Source organism: Lycium barbarum, chromosome 3 (genome assembly GCF_019175385.1).
Source record: "Lycium barbarum isolate Lr01 chromosome 3, ASM1917538v2, whole genome shotgun sequence".
Taxonomy (NCBI): domain Eukaryota; kingdom Viridiplantae; phylum Streptophyta; class Magnoliopsida; order Solanales; family Solanaceae; genus Lycium; species Lycium barbarum.
The window spans coordinates 31814149-31830569 of NC_083339.1; positions in this window are offsets into that span (position 1 = coordinate 31814149).

Genomic DNA, 16421 nt, shown 5'->3' on the forward strand with positions numbered 1-16421 from the left:
CAGCTCCTCCACCGAATGCTTCGGGCCAAGACGTGAGAGAGGCCATTAATTTGTTGACTCATTTGGTTGCGGCCCAGACTCAGAGGCCAAGCACAGGGCAAGGTGATAGGGCTGTTAGTGCAAGGGCCCGTGACTTCATTGCTTTGAAACCCCCGGAATTTTTTGGGTCAAAACTGGAGGAGGATCCCCAGGACTTTATTGATGGTATGCTAAGGACGCTCCGGTTGATACATGCTTCAGACACCGAATCGGTGGAGCTAGCGTCATATAGATTGAGGGATGTCTCAATCCAGTGGTATACGGTTTGGATGGCTTCGCGGGAGCCAATGCACCTCCACCGGTATGGCAAGAGTTTGTTGATGCTTTTCTCCGTCATTATATGCCCCCAGAAGTTCGGCGAGCTAGGGCCGATAAATTCTTGAATCTGAGGCAAGGTAGCATGAGTGCTACAGAGTATAGTCTCTGCTTTAATTCCTTGGCTAGGTATGCTTCGGCCATGGTAGCGGATATGGGCGATCGGGTGCACCGGTTTGTGAAAGGCCTAGGGCCACACTTGATGGATAAATGCTTAACTGCGTCCTTTCAGGATGGCATGGATATTGCACGCATTCAGGCACATGCTCAGGAATTAGAGGAACACCTACAGCAGCGGAGAAATGAACGTGAGCAAGATAGGGGACAAAGCAAGAGAGCTAGACTTTCAGGTTCGAGGAGCGAGTCCAGGGGTGGACACAGACAGCAGCTTCCCAGCCATTCAGGCTATTCTATGACCAGTCCACCTCCAAGGTTTTCAGGCCAGGGCCTTGATAGATCTGCTCGTTCAGGGCTGAGTCCGAGTTATACAGGACCTCAGTTCAGAGGTGATTTGGGCCAGTCAAGGCCACCCGTACCACCGTGTTCCCAGTGTGGGAAGATGCATTGGGGTCGATGCTGATTTGGTTCAGATGATTGCTATTCATGTGGTCGGCCAGGCCATATTATGCGTGATTGCCCCTCAGTACATGGTAGAGGTAGGACCCAGCCATCAAGGTCGGTAGCTGGATCTTCGGCATCTGTACGCCCTACGGGGCCAGGTTCACATGCGCCAGCTAGCCATGGTAGAGGCAGAGGGAGAGCTCCCATGTTATATCCCGCATTTTTCGCATTCGGATAATTTAAGGTAATTGCGGGAGATTAAGAGCAAGATTATAATTTTGATTTTGTTTGGTGTACAAGTGTTTATAAAAATTTAGAAGTAAAAATAATGAGAAAGGTCAAGGGCATAAAAGGAAATTCGCAATATGACTCGTGGAAAGATGGAGGGAGACGAAGGGCAAATTTGGAAGTCGGAAAAATTGTTTTCAAGAATTGCAAGAACTAGCCAAAATACAAAGTGGGCTTGACATTTCTTTTAAGGGAAAATCATAGGCCCAACCGGCCATATTGATGGGCTAGGCCCAAAATGGAATATATTGTGAAATAAATAAGATGATAAAGTCATATTTATCACATAAGCTCTCTAGAAAATTCAAGAAGTGGAAGAACAAAAGAGAGAACAAACCCTTAGGGCCTTTCGGCCATAGTGGAAATTCCAAAGAAAAATTGATAAAATTCTTCCAAAAATCATTTCCTACCAAGCTAAAGGTTCTTAACAAGGTGGAGTTGTTGTTGGAGCAAGAACAACTCATAATTCTACAAGTTGCCAAAAGATAGGCAAGTGAGAAGTTGAAGAAGAAAGGTGAGTATTGATCTTGTTTTATGAGTTATGCATGGTTTATATGTGTAGTAGTATGTTAAAATTGATGAAACTCATGAAGGGGAGGAATATGAAGCATGGCCGTATATATATATGTATATATATGTGTGTAGAACGTATGTTTTAATTATCTTGCCTAGTGTTGGTTGTTATGGTTGTGAATGAAATGTGGAAAATGGAAGTTGAATGATTTTGGAAAGATTGAAGTTGTGTGTAGTTGAAAATGGCCGTGTGTGTATGTTTGATGAATGGATAGTGAGCAAGTCTTAATTGGTATGTCGATCGTCGTGTTGTGGAAGCATAATAAACTTAGTAAAATATTAGTAATTGGAAGTTCGTTTCGGAAGGTTATGTGAATTGAATGTTATGTTCTTGCATGAATGAAATGTCATGATATTAGAATGATGTTTTGGAATGTATATATATGGTTGTTATTGGCTTTATAGATGTTGGAAAGTGTTGAAGAAAGTGGTAAATTGATATAATGTATCGTGAGTCGAATATGTGAATTGCTAGGATGATTGTTGATTATGTTAATAGTTTGGCCGGGTTTGAATTCCCGGATTGTGTGTGTCAGGAATTTGGCTATATTGAATGTTGGGAATGGTGTAATTACAGAGGAAATGCTGCCGAAATTTCGGTAGCCAAGTGTTCCCGTAAGATTCTAACTCAAAGTATACTAATGGAAGTTTTGGTAAAAATGACCAATTCGCAGATTTTGACGAGATTGTGACGCGAATTTGGAGTAGCTAAAGGAGCGAAAAGAGGTATGTAAGGTTTCACCCTTCTTTCTATGGCATGTCTTAGATATAACGAGTCGGGCACGAGCCTCGGGGACAACCCGGTTCCCCGGAATCCGTACCTAAAGTTTTCACCTTTTCGTTCAATTGAATTGAAGTAGAAAGTGTGCAAAATGATGAAAAGACCTCCTAGACCCCTATAACTTGCCTAAGTGGGACCCGATTACCCTAAGACTCATACGAGTAACTCTATGACACGTAATATGGGTAAATTGTATACGCTACCTCGTCCGGCCCGAGGTGGGCCCGATACTCTCGGATTTTCCTATAGTCTTGGTTAACGTACTTGAAGCGAATCTAAAGGGGGCCTTTGATCCCGATTCCGTCACCAAGTAATAAGTGCTATGACTACCCCAACGGGAGTGCCCCTATGATGATAATGATAATGACAATGTCGGGCAAGAGAATGTAGCTATGATAAATACGACCGGAACGACCCTATGACTAAGCCAAGTACCTTATGTAAACATTAAATTGATAAACTAATTTTCTAAATCGTATTTATACCTTCTAGTTATAATCTTATTTTCTAAGATTCCAAGACCTATGACTGTCACCTAAAATGCCTGCGATTTCACTTTTGGTTACTGTAACACTATTCTCCGTTAAAAGTCTCACTTTAAAATACTTGTTCCTTCAAGGTGAGACAAAGATATCACTAGCATTCCGTACTGTAATCGGAGGTTACCGACCTTACGTCACTCCGATGGATACATGAATTTTCTTGGTTCTCTTGTTTGCTTGCAGGATATATGTATATAAAGCGAGTAATTGTGTATGAGACAGGTATATGCATAAAAGATGAGTAAATATATATGTATGTGTATATGGGGAAAAGGGAAGGGCCACTGTGATATCACCACCTGATCAGCTGGATTCCATCCTGGACGCGGGATGCCCGGACGCGGGATATGGGATGAGCCGTACGCGGCGTCTGTATATATATATATATAATGTGTGATACATATGTGATGTACTATGTTGGGTCATCGTTGGGGAGGGGGTTGGGAGAGCCGATTGTATTCGGCGTCTGTAAATGTAAATGAAAGATACCGTCTACTGAATTGTACTGTTTTCTGTATACATGAATAAGGGACACCGAGGGGGGGTTGGGAGAGCCGATTGTATTCGGTGTCCGTAAACGTGAGCAAATGATACCGTTACTGAAACGTACTGTTTTATTTCTGTACACGAGAATAAGTAATATAAAGATGTGATTCCTATGCCTATGAAAAGAAACGTTTCAAAGACGAAAAGACAAGCCTACATGACAGCAGGCCTAAAGAGGGGCCTTCCTATGTACAGGTTACGTTCTTGCCTCGTTATACACCCTATGGCTCCGTGATATTATTATTGATCGTACTTCATGTTACTGCTTGTATTGTTTTCCATGCCTTACATACTCGGTACATTATTCGTACTGACGTCCCTTCTTGTGGACGCTGCGTTTCATGCCGCGCAGGTCAGCAGGTATACGGACCAGATTCCTAGTGCCCTATCAGCAGCATTCGACAACGCTCCAGTTGTTCCGGAGCCTTATTTCATCGGTACTATTTTGTGTATGTATTTTCGGGCGCGATAGTACTCGGCCCTTCTTATGTATAAATGTACTATGTCTAGAGGCTCGTAGACAGATATACACAGTCAGCTATGTACAGTTTAATGTATTTTATTCCGAATGGTCCGCGTTCTGGTGTAACGCGATATTAGAAAGTTTACTGCAAATGTTAATGTTTAGAAAAAAAAAATATGGCACTGTTTGTACAGGATAGCTAAGGGGTGCTCGGTACAAGTATCGGGTACTCGTCACGGCCCCTGGTCGGGTCGTGACATCCCAGTACTAGCGGTTCTCAGCACCGTATTTATGCTTTGGCTGGACGCCAAGATCTTGAGTCGTCTCCTAACATAGTCACAGGTATATTATCGGTATTCTCTCATGATGTATATGCTTTGATTGACCCGGGCTCCACATTGTCTTATGTTACTCCATATATTGCGGGTCGGTTTATAGTCGAGCCGGAGTCGATCAAACCTTTTGAGGTGTCTACGCCTGTTGGCGAATCGGTGATAGCTAGCCGAGTGTATAGAGATTGTGTAGTCGTGATATGTGACCACCGTACTATAGCTGACTTTCATGAACTAAAGATAGTAGATTTTGATGTCATTATGGGCATGGATTGGTTGGCTTCTTGCTACGCCAATGTTGATTGTAGAATGAAAATGGTTCGCTTCCAGTTTCCGGGAGAACCAGTTTTAGAATGGAAAGGAAATACGGCGTCACCAAAAGGTAGGTTTATTTCCTATCTAAAGGCAAGGAAGATGGTCACGAAAGGGTGCATTTATCACCTAGTGCGAGTTCAAGATGTAGAAGCTGAGTCGCCGACTCTTCAGTCAGTTTCGGTAGTGAACGAATTTCCGGATGTGTTCCCGGAAGAGCTTCCAGGCCTTCCTCCCGAGCGAGAGATCGATTTTGCGATTGATGTGTTGCCAGACACTAATCCCATATTTATTCCTCCCTATAGGATTGCACCCGCAGAGTTGAAAGAGTTGAAGGAGCAATTGAAAGACTTGCTTGGAAAAGGCTTCATTAGGCCTAGTTCATCCCCGTGGTGAGCACCCGTATTGTTCGTCCGGAAGAAGGATGGCTCCTTGAGAATGTGCATTGATGATCGGCAATTGAATAAAGTGACAATTAAGAACAAGTATCCCCTCCCGAGGATTGATGATTTATTTGATCGATTGCAAGGTGCCAAATGGTTTTCAAAGATTGATTTGAGGTCCGGGTATCACCAAGTAAGAGTTAGGGAGAAAGATATCTCTAAGACAGCTTTCAGAACAAGATATGGCCATTTCGAGTTCCGAGTAATGTCGTTTGGGCTAACTAATGCACCGGCAGTGTTTATGGACTTAATGAACAATGTATTCAGGCCTTTTCTGGATCTATTCGTGATTGTATTCATCGATGATATCCTAGTGTATTCTAGATCCGAGGCAGAACATGCGGATCACTTGCGTATTGTCCTTGGAGTTCTTCGAACCCGAGAGTTATTCGCGAAGTTTTCCAAATGCGAGTTTTGGTTGAACTCAGTGGCATTTCTGGGCCACATTGTTGCAGCTGACGGTATTTGAGTGGATAGCCAAAAGATTGAGGCAGTGAAGACTTGGCCAAGGCCCACGACCCCTACGGAGGTTCGTAGCTTTTTGGGCTTAGCAGGTTATTACAGAAGATTTGTTGAGGGTTTCTCTTCTATTTCTGCACCGCTCACCAAGTTGACTCAGAAGTCAGCTAAGTTTCAATGGACAGATGCTTGCGAGCGTAGTTTCCAAGAGTTGAAAGACCGACTGACTTCAGCCCCAGTCTTGACACTTCTAGAGGGATTGGAAGGTTATGCTATTTATTGTGATGCTTCAGGCGTCGGGCTAGGCTGTGTATTGATGCAAAATGGTAAGGTGATTGCGTATGCTTCTAGACAATTACGGAAACATGAGCAGAATTATCCTACCCATGACTTAGAATTGGCTGCGGTGGTCCATGCTTTAAAGATATGGAGACATTACTTATATGGTGTCCACGTGGATATTTATACAGATCATAAGAGTCTCCAGTACATCTTCAAGCAGAAAGAGTTGAATTTGCGGCAACGACGATGGCTAGAGTTGCTAAAAGACTATGATGTTGAAATCCTGTACCACCCCGGAAAGGCAAATGTTGTGGCTGATGCTCTTAGCCGTAGGTCGATGGGAAGTCTAAGTGATGTACGACCAGAAAAGAAAGAGATGGCCCGTGATCTTCAGCAGTTAGCTAGCCTAGGAGTCCGAGTGGTGGACTCTGGTAGCAGCGGAGCTACTATTCAGAATTCAGCAGTTTCATCGTTAGTAGCGGAAGTAAAAGAGCGACAATATGAGGATCCCATGCTAATGCAGTATAGAGATACACTCCCTCAGAAGGAGGAGTCATCATTTGACATTTCAGAAGACGGAGTTCTCCGATGTCGAGGCAGGTTATGTGTTCCCGATGTGGCAGGTCTACGCCATCAGATTTTGAGAGAAGCTCATTGTTCCCGTTACTCCGTTCACCCCGGAGCGACGAAAATGTATCATGATCTTAAGACTATATATTGGTGGAATGGGATGAAGAAAGACGTAGCGGAATTCGTAGGCTAGTGTCCTAATTGCCAACAAGTGAAGATAGAACACCAAAAGCCGAGTGACTTATTGCAAGCTATAGAAATCCCAACTTGGAAGTGGGAAGTGATTAATATGGATTTCATTACAGGGTTACCCCGTTCTCGACGTAAATATGATTCTATATGGGTGATCGTGGATAGACTCACAAAGTCAGCGCATTTCTTACCGGTCAGAACGACCTATATGGCAGAAGATTATGCCAAGCTTTATCTTAAAGAGATAGTGAGACTCCATGGCGTTCCGGTATCTATTATCTCCAATAGAGGAACTCAGTTTACAGCCAAGTTTTGGGGGTCTTTCCAAGAAGGTTTAGGGACCCAAGTGCGCCTAAGCACGACATTTCACCCCCTGACCGATGGGCAAGCTGAACGTACTATTCAGACTCTTGAAGATATGTTACGGGCATGTATGATAGGTTTTGGAGGAAATTGGGATGACCATTTGCCACTCATTGAGTTTGCTTACAATAACAGTTATCATTCTAGCATCCAAATGGCGCCGTATGAGGCTCTATATGGGCGAAAGTGTAGATCCCCAATTGGGTGGTTTGAAACCGGAGAAGCTAAGTTGATAGGGCCAGACTTGGTCCAGCAAGCAATAGAGAAAGTCAAGCTCATACAAGATCGGCTGTTAGCGGCTCAAAGTCGCCAAAAGTCCTATGCGGATAATCGTCGAAGGGACTTAGAGTTCCAAGTTAAGGATTGGGTATTCTTGAAAGTGTCGCCAATGAAAGGCGTTATGAGATTTGGCAAAAAGGGGAAGCTCAGTCCCCGGTGTATCGGACCCTATGAGATTGTGGGTAAAATAGGCAAAGTGGCCTATGAGCTAGATCTACCTCCAGATTTGGAGTCAGTCCATCCAGTATTTCATGTCTCGATGCTTCGGAAGTGTGTTGGAGATCCTACGAGGATCGTCCCAGTAAATGATATTCAGGTGACAGAAAAGCTAACTTATGATGAAATACCCATTGCCATATTAGATAGGCAAGTACAGAGGCTTAGAAACAAAGAAGTGGCCTCAATTAAAGTTCTGTGGAGAAATAGCAATCGAGAGGAAATGACATGGGAAGCAGAAGAGAATATGCGATCCAAATACCCACATTTATTTCAGCCCTTGGAAGAAGTCCAAGATGAGACGTCAAAATCATAAGGTATGCATGTTTTCCTTTTATACATTCAGGTCGTGTGTGGCCAAATTTCTAGTGTTGTTATATTATTGCCCTGTGAGGCATTGTTATTGTGGGTTGTTGTGACAGGGTGGTAGTGCCACATTACAGAGGAAACTCTGGCAAATTTTTTATAGAATTCCCCAAGCCTTTAACATTCGAGGACGAATGTTCCTAAGGGGGGTAGAATGTTACACCTCGGAAAATTTCCCGTTGGTACGCAAGTAAATGAACTAATGATGTGTGCGAGGAGTGCGAGTATATAATGTTTCATGGGAAATGTATGTAAAGGGATGTGGATGATTAGAATGAAAAGTCGAGAAATGAGAAAAATTGAAAGTTGGCAAAACTGCCCAGTGGTCGTATAGTGCAATATACGGACCGTAAAGTGCAATACGGTCCGTAAACTTGAAGTCGTAAACTGGCATGCCCAACTTCAACTTTCTGCCAGCCGAGGAAATGGCTAAACGCGACCTGGTGGACGGACCGTAAAGTGATTTACGGCCCGTAAACCATGGTCGTAAATCACCATGCATGCAGGCCAAAGTTTCTAGTCCTGCTTAAGCTTAAAGACGACCACGAGGGACGGTCCGTAAACTGAAATACGGACCGTAAACCTCCATGGACGACCAATGTTCACCCAGCACAGATTTTCCAATTCATTAAATATGAGGATCAAGACTTATTTTATTTCATTACAACATTACACCACTTCTCTCTAAAACTTCTCTCTACATTTATTATATGAGTTTTCAAGGATTATAAGTCATCAATAACATTAAGACAAGTGAATCAAGGATAAGGGAATCATCAAGGATCATCCAAGTCAAAAAAATCCAAATGGAGAAAAACTAGGGTTTTGCTCAAAGAGGAGTATTATCAACCAAAGCTTGTTCCTACAACTTCTAAGGTAAGATTCATGATTTTTACAAGATGTTTAAGGTATTGGAGAATTAAAATACATGGATTGTAGAAAATGTGGTCAACTAGGTCATGAATGATGAATAGTGACATTTTGAGAAATAGTTTGAATTGAGTTATGAATGTTGTTGTGTTGTGATATGAATGTGTTATAAATGGTATTAAGATCATGAACTAAACACTTTAGACGAATGGACGAAGATGGGTGTTATGACCATGAATGCGGGTGAATTAGAGGCAAATTGAGGAAATCTAGACAATGTGGATAATGTGAATGACTAATGGCCATTGTTATGATATTAATGAAGGTATAAACGCTAGCATTGGAAGGGAACGTGCAAGTGTAGAATAGTTCGACGGAAAGGTATGTAAGGCTAACCCTTCTTTCATAAGGCATGGTTCTTGGCCAAATTCCTAATTCCTCTATATGAGTATGTTGTCTTCACATGGTTGACATTCCGAGCTCATAAGCTCACGACCCTTGATATGTACTACGATTATACTATGTTACTCGTATGACGAGTAAGTCCATAATGTAGATGTAACGACAATGATGAGGATAGTAATGATGATGAGAGTAAAATGAGATTAGAGATGCTTACGAGCTATGATATATGTATATGTATGCCTATGAAGGGCTATGATAAGACCCCGAGCTTATGATGCCGGGTAAGACTATATGTATATGACTATGTATAAAATATGTATACGATTACGAAACGTGCGCACACCTCTGTAGATGGTACGGATAACCCTGATGCCTTGGTAGGGCCAGGTATGTATGACCTTGAGCCTTGGTTGGCCAAGCATGTATAAGACACCGATCCTATGAGGTCGGGTATGCTATGTAAATGCTATGTATATGAAATGACTATGTATATAATATGAATATGAATGTGATAAGACTATGTATAAGAATACGAATAAGGACATGTATACGAATATGAGCACAAGTATGGTACGAGTATTATTATGGGATACGAACGACGATGTATGCAAGTAAGCGACATGATGATGATGATATTACTGTCTCCCCTCCTATGCTATTTTCATATGATATCTATTATGCTTCTATATTGATGTTGATCATGCTTTACATACTCAGTACATTCTTCGTACTGACGTCCTTTTGTTTGTGGACGCTGCGTCATGCCCGCAGGTGCACAGGGAGACAGACCTTATCCATAGCTGCTTATTCAGAGATTGCATAGCAGAGCTCCATTTCTTTCGGAGCCGTAGCTTTTGGGTACTTATTCTTTTGTGTATATAATTATGGGCATATCGGGGTCCTGCCCGCTCATACGATATGCCATACTCTTAGAGGCTCGTAGTCATGTGTATCTCGGTAGAGATGTTCGGCCATGTCGGCCTATGTTTTGTATATCTTTTGTTAGCCACTTCGGCCTTGTACTTATGATGTGGCACAGATGCCTATGATGTGTTAAATGATGATGGTCGTCTAATGGGATCAATATGATTAACGATAAGAAAAGCACGAATTGACTTATGGTTCACCTAGATGTTGTGTTATGTACGATAAGGGGGTGCTCGGGTGGGGTAGCACCGGGTGCTCATCGCGGCCCCTAGCCTGGTCGCGACACAATATAATCAATTCTACTCCAAATCTTTTCCCAAAACGGCTCCTTGTCTCAACTTGGCCCTTATTCAACTTACTACTTTCATAACTATGTTTCCTTACCTAAAACCATTAAAATTCTTGATACTTAACTCAAACACAAAGGTAGGAACCATGAACATACCTTGAGGGGACTAGGATTCCAAAAATCAACTTCAACTCCAAGTTCCAAGCTCCACAACTTCATGAAACCCTAGGAACAACCCTCTTCTTCACTACGAGTCCTCCAATATGATGGAAAATGTTGGGAGAGAATATTTTAGGGTTTTCTCTTGTTTGGAGATGAGAAAATAAGGAATAAAGTCGTGGGGCTAAACATATATAGGTGGATCAAGAAAGTTTCAGTGATGCGGGTCGACGGTGGGTCGACGGCTCGTCAACGTGCTCCATCGACCTGCCACCTGAAACTTCAGAGGCGGCGGAGCATGGACGGTGCACCACGACGGCTCGTCGACGTGTCGATGGCCTGTCAAAGGTGACTGGTTTCTGCAGACTCTCCTGAGTCCATTCCAACTCGCGTCGATTCGATTTGTTTAATATCTAATCCTATCGTATCGTGAAGAACATATACTTATACTTTGGTACACGCGAGGTAAAACACTTAATATCTCAAAAACGCAGGTGCAGATTTCCATACTAAGGGTATAAACCACCAATAAGCCAAAGACTTCCTTGTGACGAAAACGGGAGGTGTAACATTTCCCCCCCCCCCCCCCCCCCCCCCCTAGAAACATTCGTCCTTGAATGTTCATACAAGTCGTGGGCTATAAAAATTTCTGTAGAATCTCCCCTGTAAATATACCAACTCCACCAGTACACAACAACTCAAAATAATGCCACACAGGGCCACATGCTAAAATATACAACACTATGGCCTCACACGACCAATCACAATAACTATAAATGAAACTAATACCTGGGGAGATGATGCCTCAGACTGAGCCTCCTGAGATGACGGAAACAAATAAGGGTATTTAGCCTTCATTTCCCCTTCAGCTTCCCAAGTCATTTCTTCAACATTACTATTTCTCCACAGAACTTTAACAGAAGCCACATCCTTAGTTCGCAATCAACGAACTTGTCTATCCAATATAGCCACAGGGATCTCTTCGTATGATCACTGCTCAGTTTCCTGAATATCATCTACCGGTATAATTATCAAAGGATCTCATATACACTTACGAAGCATCGACACAGGGAATACTAGCTGTATAGACTCCAACTCAGAGGGTAGTTCTAGCTCATATACTACATTACCCATTATATGAATAATTCTATATGGCCCAATGTATCGAGGGCTCAACTTACCCTTCTTGCCAAATCTCATCACTCCCTTCATAGGTGAGATCTTCAGGAAGACCCAATCTCCTACCTCAAACTCTAACTTGCGCCACCGATTATCTGCATAGGATTTCTCTCGACTTTGTGCCGCTAGTAACCTTTCTTGAATTACTTTCACTTTGTCAACTGCTTGTTGTATTAAATCTGGGCCTGCTAACTAATTTTCTCCAATATCAAACCATCCTATAGATGACCTATATCTCCGCCCGTATAAAGCCTCATAAGGAGCCATCTGAATGCTAGAATGGTAACTGTTATTATATACAAACTCAATAAGAAGCAAATGATCATCCTAACTACCTCGGAAGTCAATCATACAAGCTCTCAGCATGTCCTCACGTGTCTGTATTGTATGCTTCGCTTGTCCATCTGTCTGCGGATGAAATGCAGTACTAAGACTCACCTGAGCCCCCAATCCATTCTGAAAAGATCTTCAGAAGTTTGTTGTGAATTATGCCCCTCTATCTGAAATAATGGTTGTAGGAATACCATGAAGTCGTACAATCTCTCTAAGATAGAGCTTCGCATAATCTTCAGCTGAATAAGTAGTTCTGACAGGCAGGAAATGGGCTGACTTTGTAAGCCTATCAACTATCACCCATATTGAATCATACTTTCGCTAAGTACGGGGCAAGCCTGTAATGAAATCCATATTGATTATCTCCCATTTTCATTCAGAATCTCCATAGCCTGTAATAACCCTTCGGGCTTCTGGTGCTCTATTTTGATTTGCTGACAATTCGGACACTGAGCGACAAATTCTGCTATATCTCTTTTCATACCATCCCACCAATAAACTTCCTTGAGATCATGGTACATTTTTGTTGTGCACGGATGAATAGAATAGCGAGAATAGTGAGCTTCCCCCATAACCTGCTGACGAAGCCCTGCAACATTAGGAACACACAATCTTCCACGATACCTGAGTACTCTATCTCCTGTAATCATGAAAGGTGTCTTTTCTTTTTGAGGAGCTGTATCCCGATAATGAACTAAAACAAGATCTTCGTACTGGCGTTCCTTTATCTCTGCTGCCAAAGATGACACCGCTGTGTCTTGAACCGTAACTCCTGCATCACCCGAATCTAACAACCGAACTCCAAGGCTAGCTCATCGACGAACTTCACGGACTATCTCTCTTTTCTCTGGCTGCACATATGATAGGCTACCTGGGGATTTATGACTAAGAGCATCAGCTACTACATCAGCCTTCCCAGGATGGTACAGAATATCAAAGTTGTAATCTTTCAGCAACTCTAGTGTCAAGACCCATTTTAGCCTAGGTCATGCAGGCACCTACCATTTTCACCTGGTAGGCGAACCCTTAACTCAACGTTCACAAATTTATAAATATAATAAAATAGCGGAAGAAGTAAAATGACGTAAGTCTCATAATATAATATAGTATAGATAAGTGCGGACGCAATGAATCCACCCCAGTATCTGGTCTGGTCATACAAGAGCATCTAAATCCGAATACTAAGGTCTGAATAATAATAAATAAATGTCTCAAATCATGTCTTGAAAGAAAAGTAAGACATAAGCAATAGAAGAGTCTTCGAGGTCAGCAGACGCCATGCTCACCTTGGAAAACTCAAGTGGAAGCTGAAGAGTCGATCAGCTACGAGTCAGAGAAGTAGATCCGGCCTGATACTCTGCATTCATAAAAGAATGCAACAAGTGCAGGTCAGTACAAACAACAGTACTGGTAGGCATCATAGGCCGACTTAACATAGTTAACACAATTCAGAAAATAACGCAGATAAACAAGTAAGCCAATCACGCATGGAACAATATAATCGTAACCGAGTATCCATAAGCACCTATGTAAGTATCTAACCCCAATATGATAAGTCTGAGTATATCTAATCCTGGAACAATCAATACAATAGAATCAACAACATAATTGTCACAATACAGTCATCACGACATCTCACTCAAGTCATAATGCAATGCAATGCAATAATGGTATGAATGTGATGCCATGCCATGCTATGCAAATGAGATGTACACATGTAATCTAGACGGAAATATCGACGTCTCGGCAACACAACCCAGTGTGACTCGCTAAGTCTGAGTGCCACCCGTCCCGGATCTTTGCCAAACAAACAGATGGGACCCTGGCTAATTTCTCATAGGGGGAGTCTCACCGGCACCACTCCGGGGGACCCCCGGAGCCCATGCACTACAATCAATTCCGGAATAACATCGAAATCGGCCATGCAACAACGATGCCCGAATATAACCATCAGACATCGGCCTCCTTACAATCACTCAAAAGAGTTATCAAATATCAGTTTCATAAATCAACGATTTCGGAATTGAACCTCGGACATCGGCCTCCTCACAATCACTCAAGTAAAAGAGTTTATCAAGTATCAGTTTCATATAAACAACAATTCCAGAATGGATCTTCGGACATCGGCCTTTTTCACAATCACTCAAGTAAAAGAGTTTATTAAATATCAGTTTCACTCAATCAACGATACCGGATCGTCACAGGATATCGGCCATGCATGATAATATGAGAGAATTCATGCAATGCATATGTAAATCATCAACAAGCAAGCTCAATATCACAAGTACCTCAACGGGGTACGCCAACAATGTATCACATCACAATACCAATAGTGGGTATGCCAACATTTATCAATAACTCAAGTACCAACAGTGGGCAGCCAATATATATATCAATAACTCAAGTACTAACAATGGGTACGCCAATAATGTATCAAAGTAAAAATACCAACAACGGGTATGTCAATCCTATCCGAATCAGGACAATAAGTGACATTCGCTATCTACCAACAACACATGGCATCAAGCCAACACAATTAAATAATCAAACACATATAACGGGGTGGCTAGTCCCAACACACATCAGGGCCCAACCTAAGGCAATGTCCATCCCAACTTCACACTTGAAGGTTTTCATGATGTCTCCGACATCATAATCTAAATATGTGATTCACTATACTAAGTCTCACCAAAGGTAATCCATAACCTACCTGGACTGCCGAACTGCAACACCAACAAGTCACTCTATCATCTTGCCCTTTCTCTGAAGCTCAGAACCAAAGTATTCTAAGCACAATCGAATTCTAAATTAGAAATCATGAATACTGATACTAATATTGCTATGATATCAATTAGGTCTATTTTAACCCTAGAAATTGGGGAAATGGGCCCACAAGGGCGAAACGGGAAATTCACGGGTAAAATTCCAAATTGAATCCTAAGTAATGACAACCCCATCATTAATTGTTGATTTAGCTCAAGAATTAACCCCTAATCTGATTTCTAGTACAAACCCCAAATTAGGTATGAACCCTAATTCTCCAAATCCGAAATTCAACGTTAAAAGTGAAAGATATATGATTACTAAGCTTAGATTCATCACATTTTAACATTAACATCATCAATTTATCAAGTATACTCTTAGAGAAAAATCTCCCAAAACCCTCCTTCAAATTCCATTTCTAAGGGATTGAAAAGGAAGAGGAAAGTCTAAGATGATAGTGATTAAAGAGAAGTAAAGGATTAGACAAGGTTTTACCTCTAAGATTTCCTTCAATTTGTCTCCACGAATAGCTTTCCCAAGCCCCAATATCGAGATATGAAATTAATGAGGGTCTAAGACTCATTTAAGACTCATTAAATGAACGGTCACTGCCCGTCACCGCTGTAGCGGTAACCGAACCGCCCCAGCGGCCACCTGACCGCTTCAGCGGTCAAGCCAAAATGGCTGGGACCGCTTCAGCGGCAGAGCTACCGCCCCAACGGTGCCGCTGCTGCGGTGTTGGTGCCGCCAAAGCGGACACCAGACACCAGAACTTGGCCTAAGTTTTTCCTTTCGATCCAATTTTTTGACTAACTCCCGAGGCCATCTGCTCACATACCAGATACCTAGTCCCATATAAAAACGTGCTACAAATACGCTGTGGCCTCGGAATTCCCAACGGAGGTCTCGTTGACCGAGTTAACCACCAATGTCTTAATTCCCATTTCCCATCCAATGTCCCGAAGCGCATCCGAATGCATTGGGAACCGAACCAAACGCACACACAAGTTCTAAATGACTACTCGGACCTCTCAGAATTGACAAAATTCCGAAAAGGTTCATTTGCCCAAAAGTCAACTTCGGGTCAACTACTTTCACTTTTAAGCTTATATTTTCATCAAAGTTACTCGAATCCAGTATAGACACCTCGGGAAGCGTGTCAACGGTCCCCTTGGGTCAAAAGGAGCTAATCAGTCCTCGGAAGCAGGTGAAAGTGCCAAAAGAACTATAATGACCACACGAGTCGTTACATCTAGCCATCGCCTCTAAAGTAAATTCAAGTCCTTCTGCTTAAAGATGTATTGGAGGCTCTTGTGATCAGTATAAATATCAAAATGAAAATCGTATAAGTAGTGTCTCCACATATTTAAGGCATGGTTCACTGCAGCTAACTCAAGATCATGGGTTGGATAATTCTTCTCGTGCTTCTTCAGCTGTCTGAAGGCATAAGCAATAACCTTACCGTGTTGCATTACTACACAACCTAATCCAATACCTGAAGCATCACAATATATCACATAGCCATCTGTTCCCTCTGGAAGATTCAAGACGGGTGTTGAGGTCAACTTGTCCTT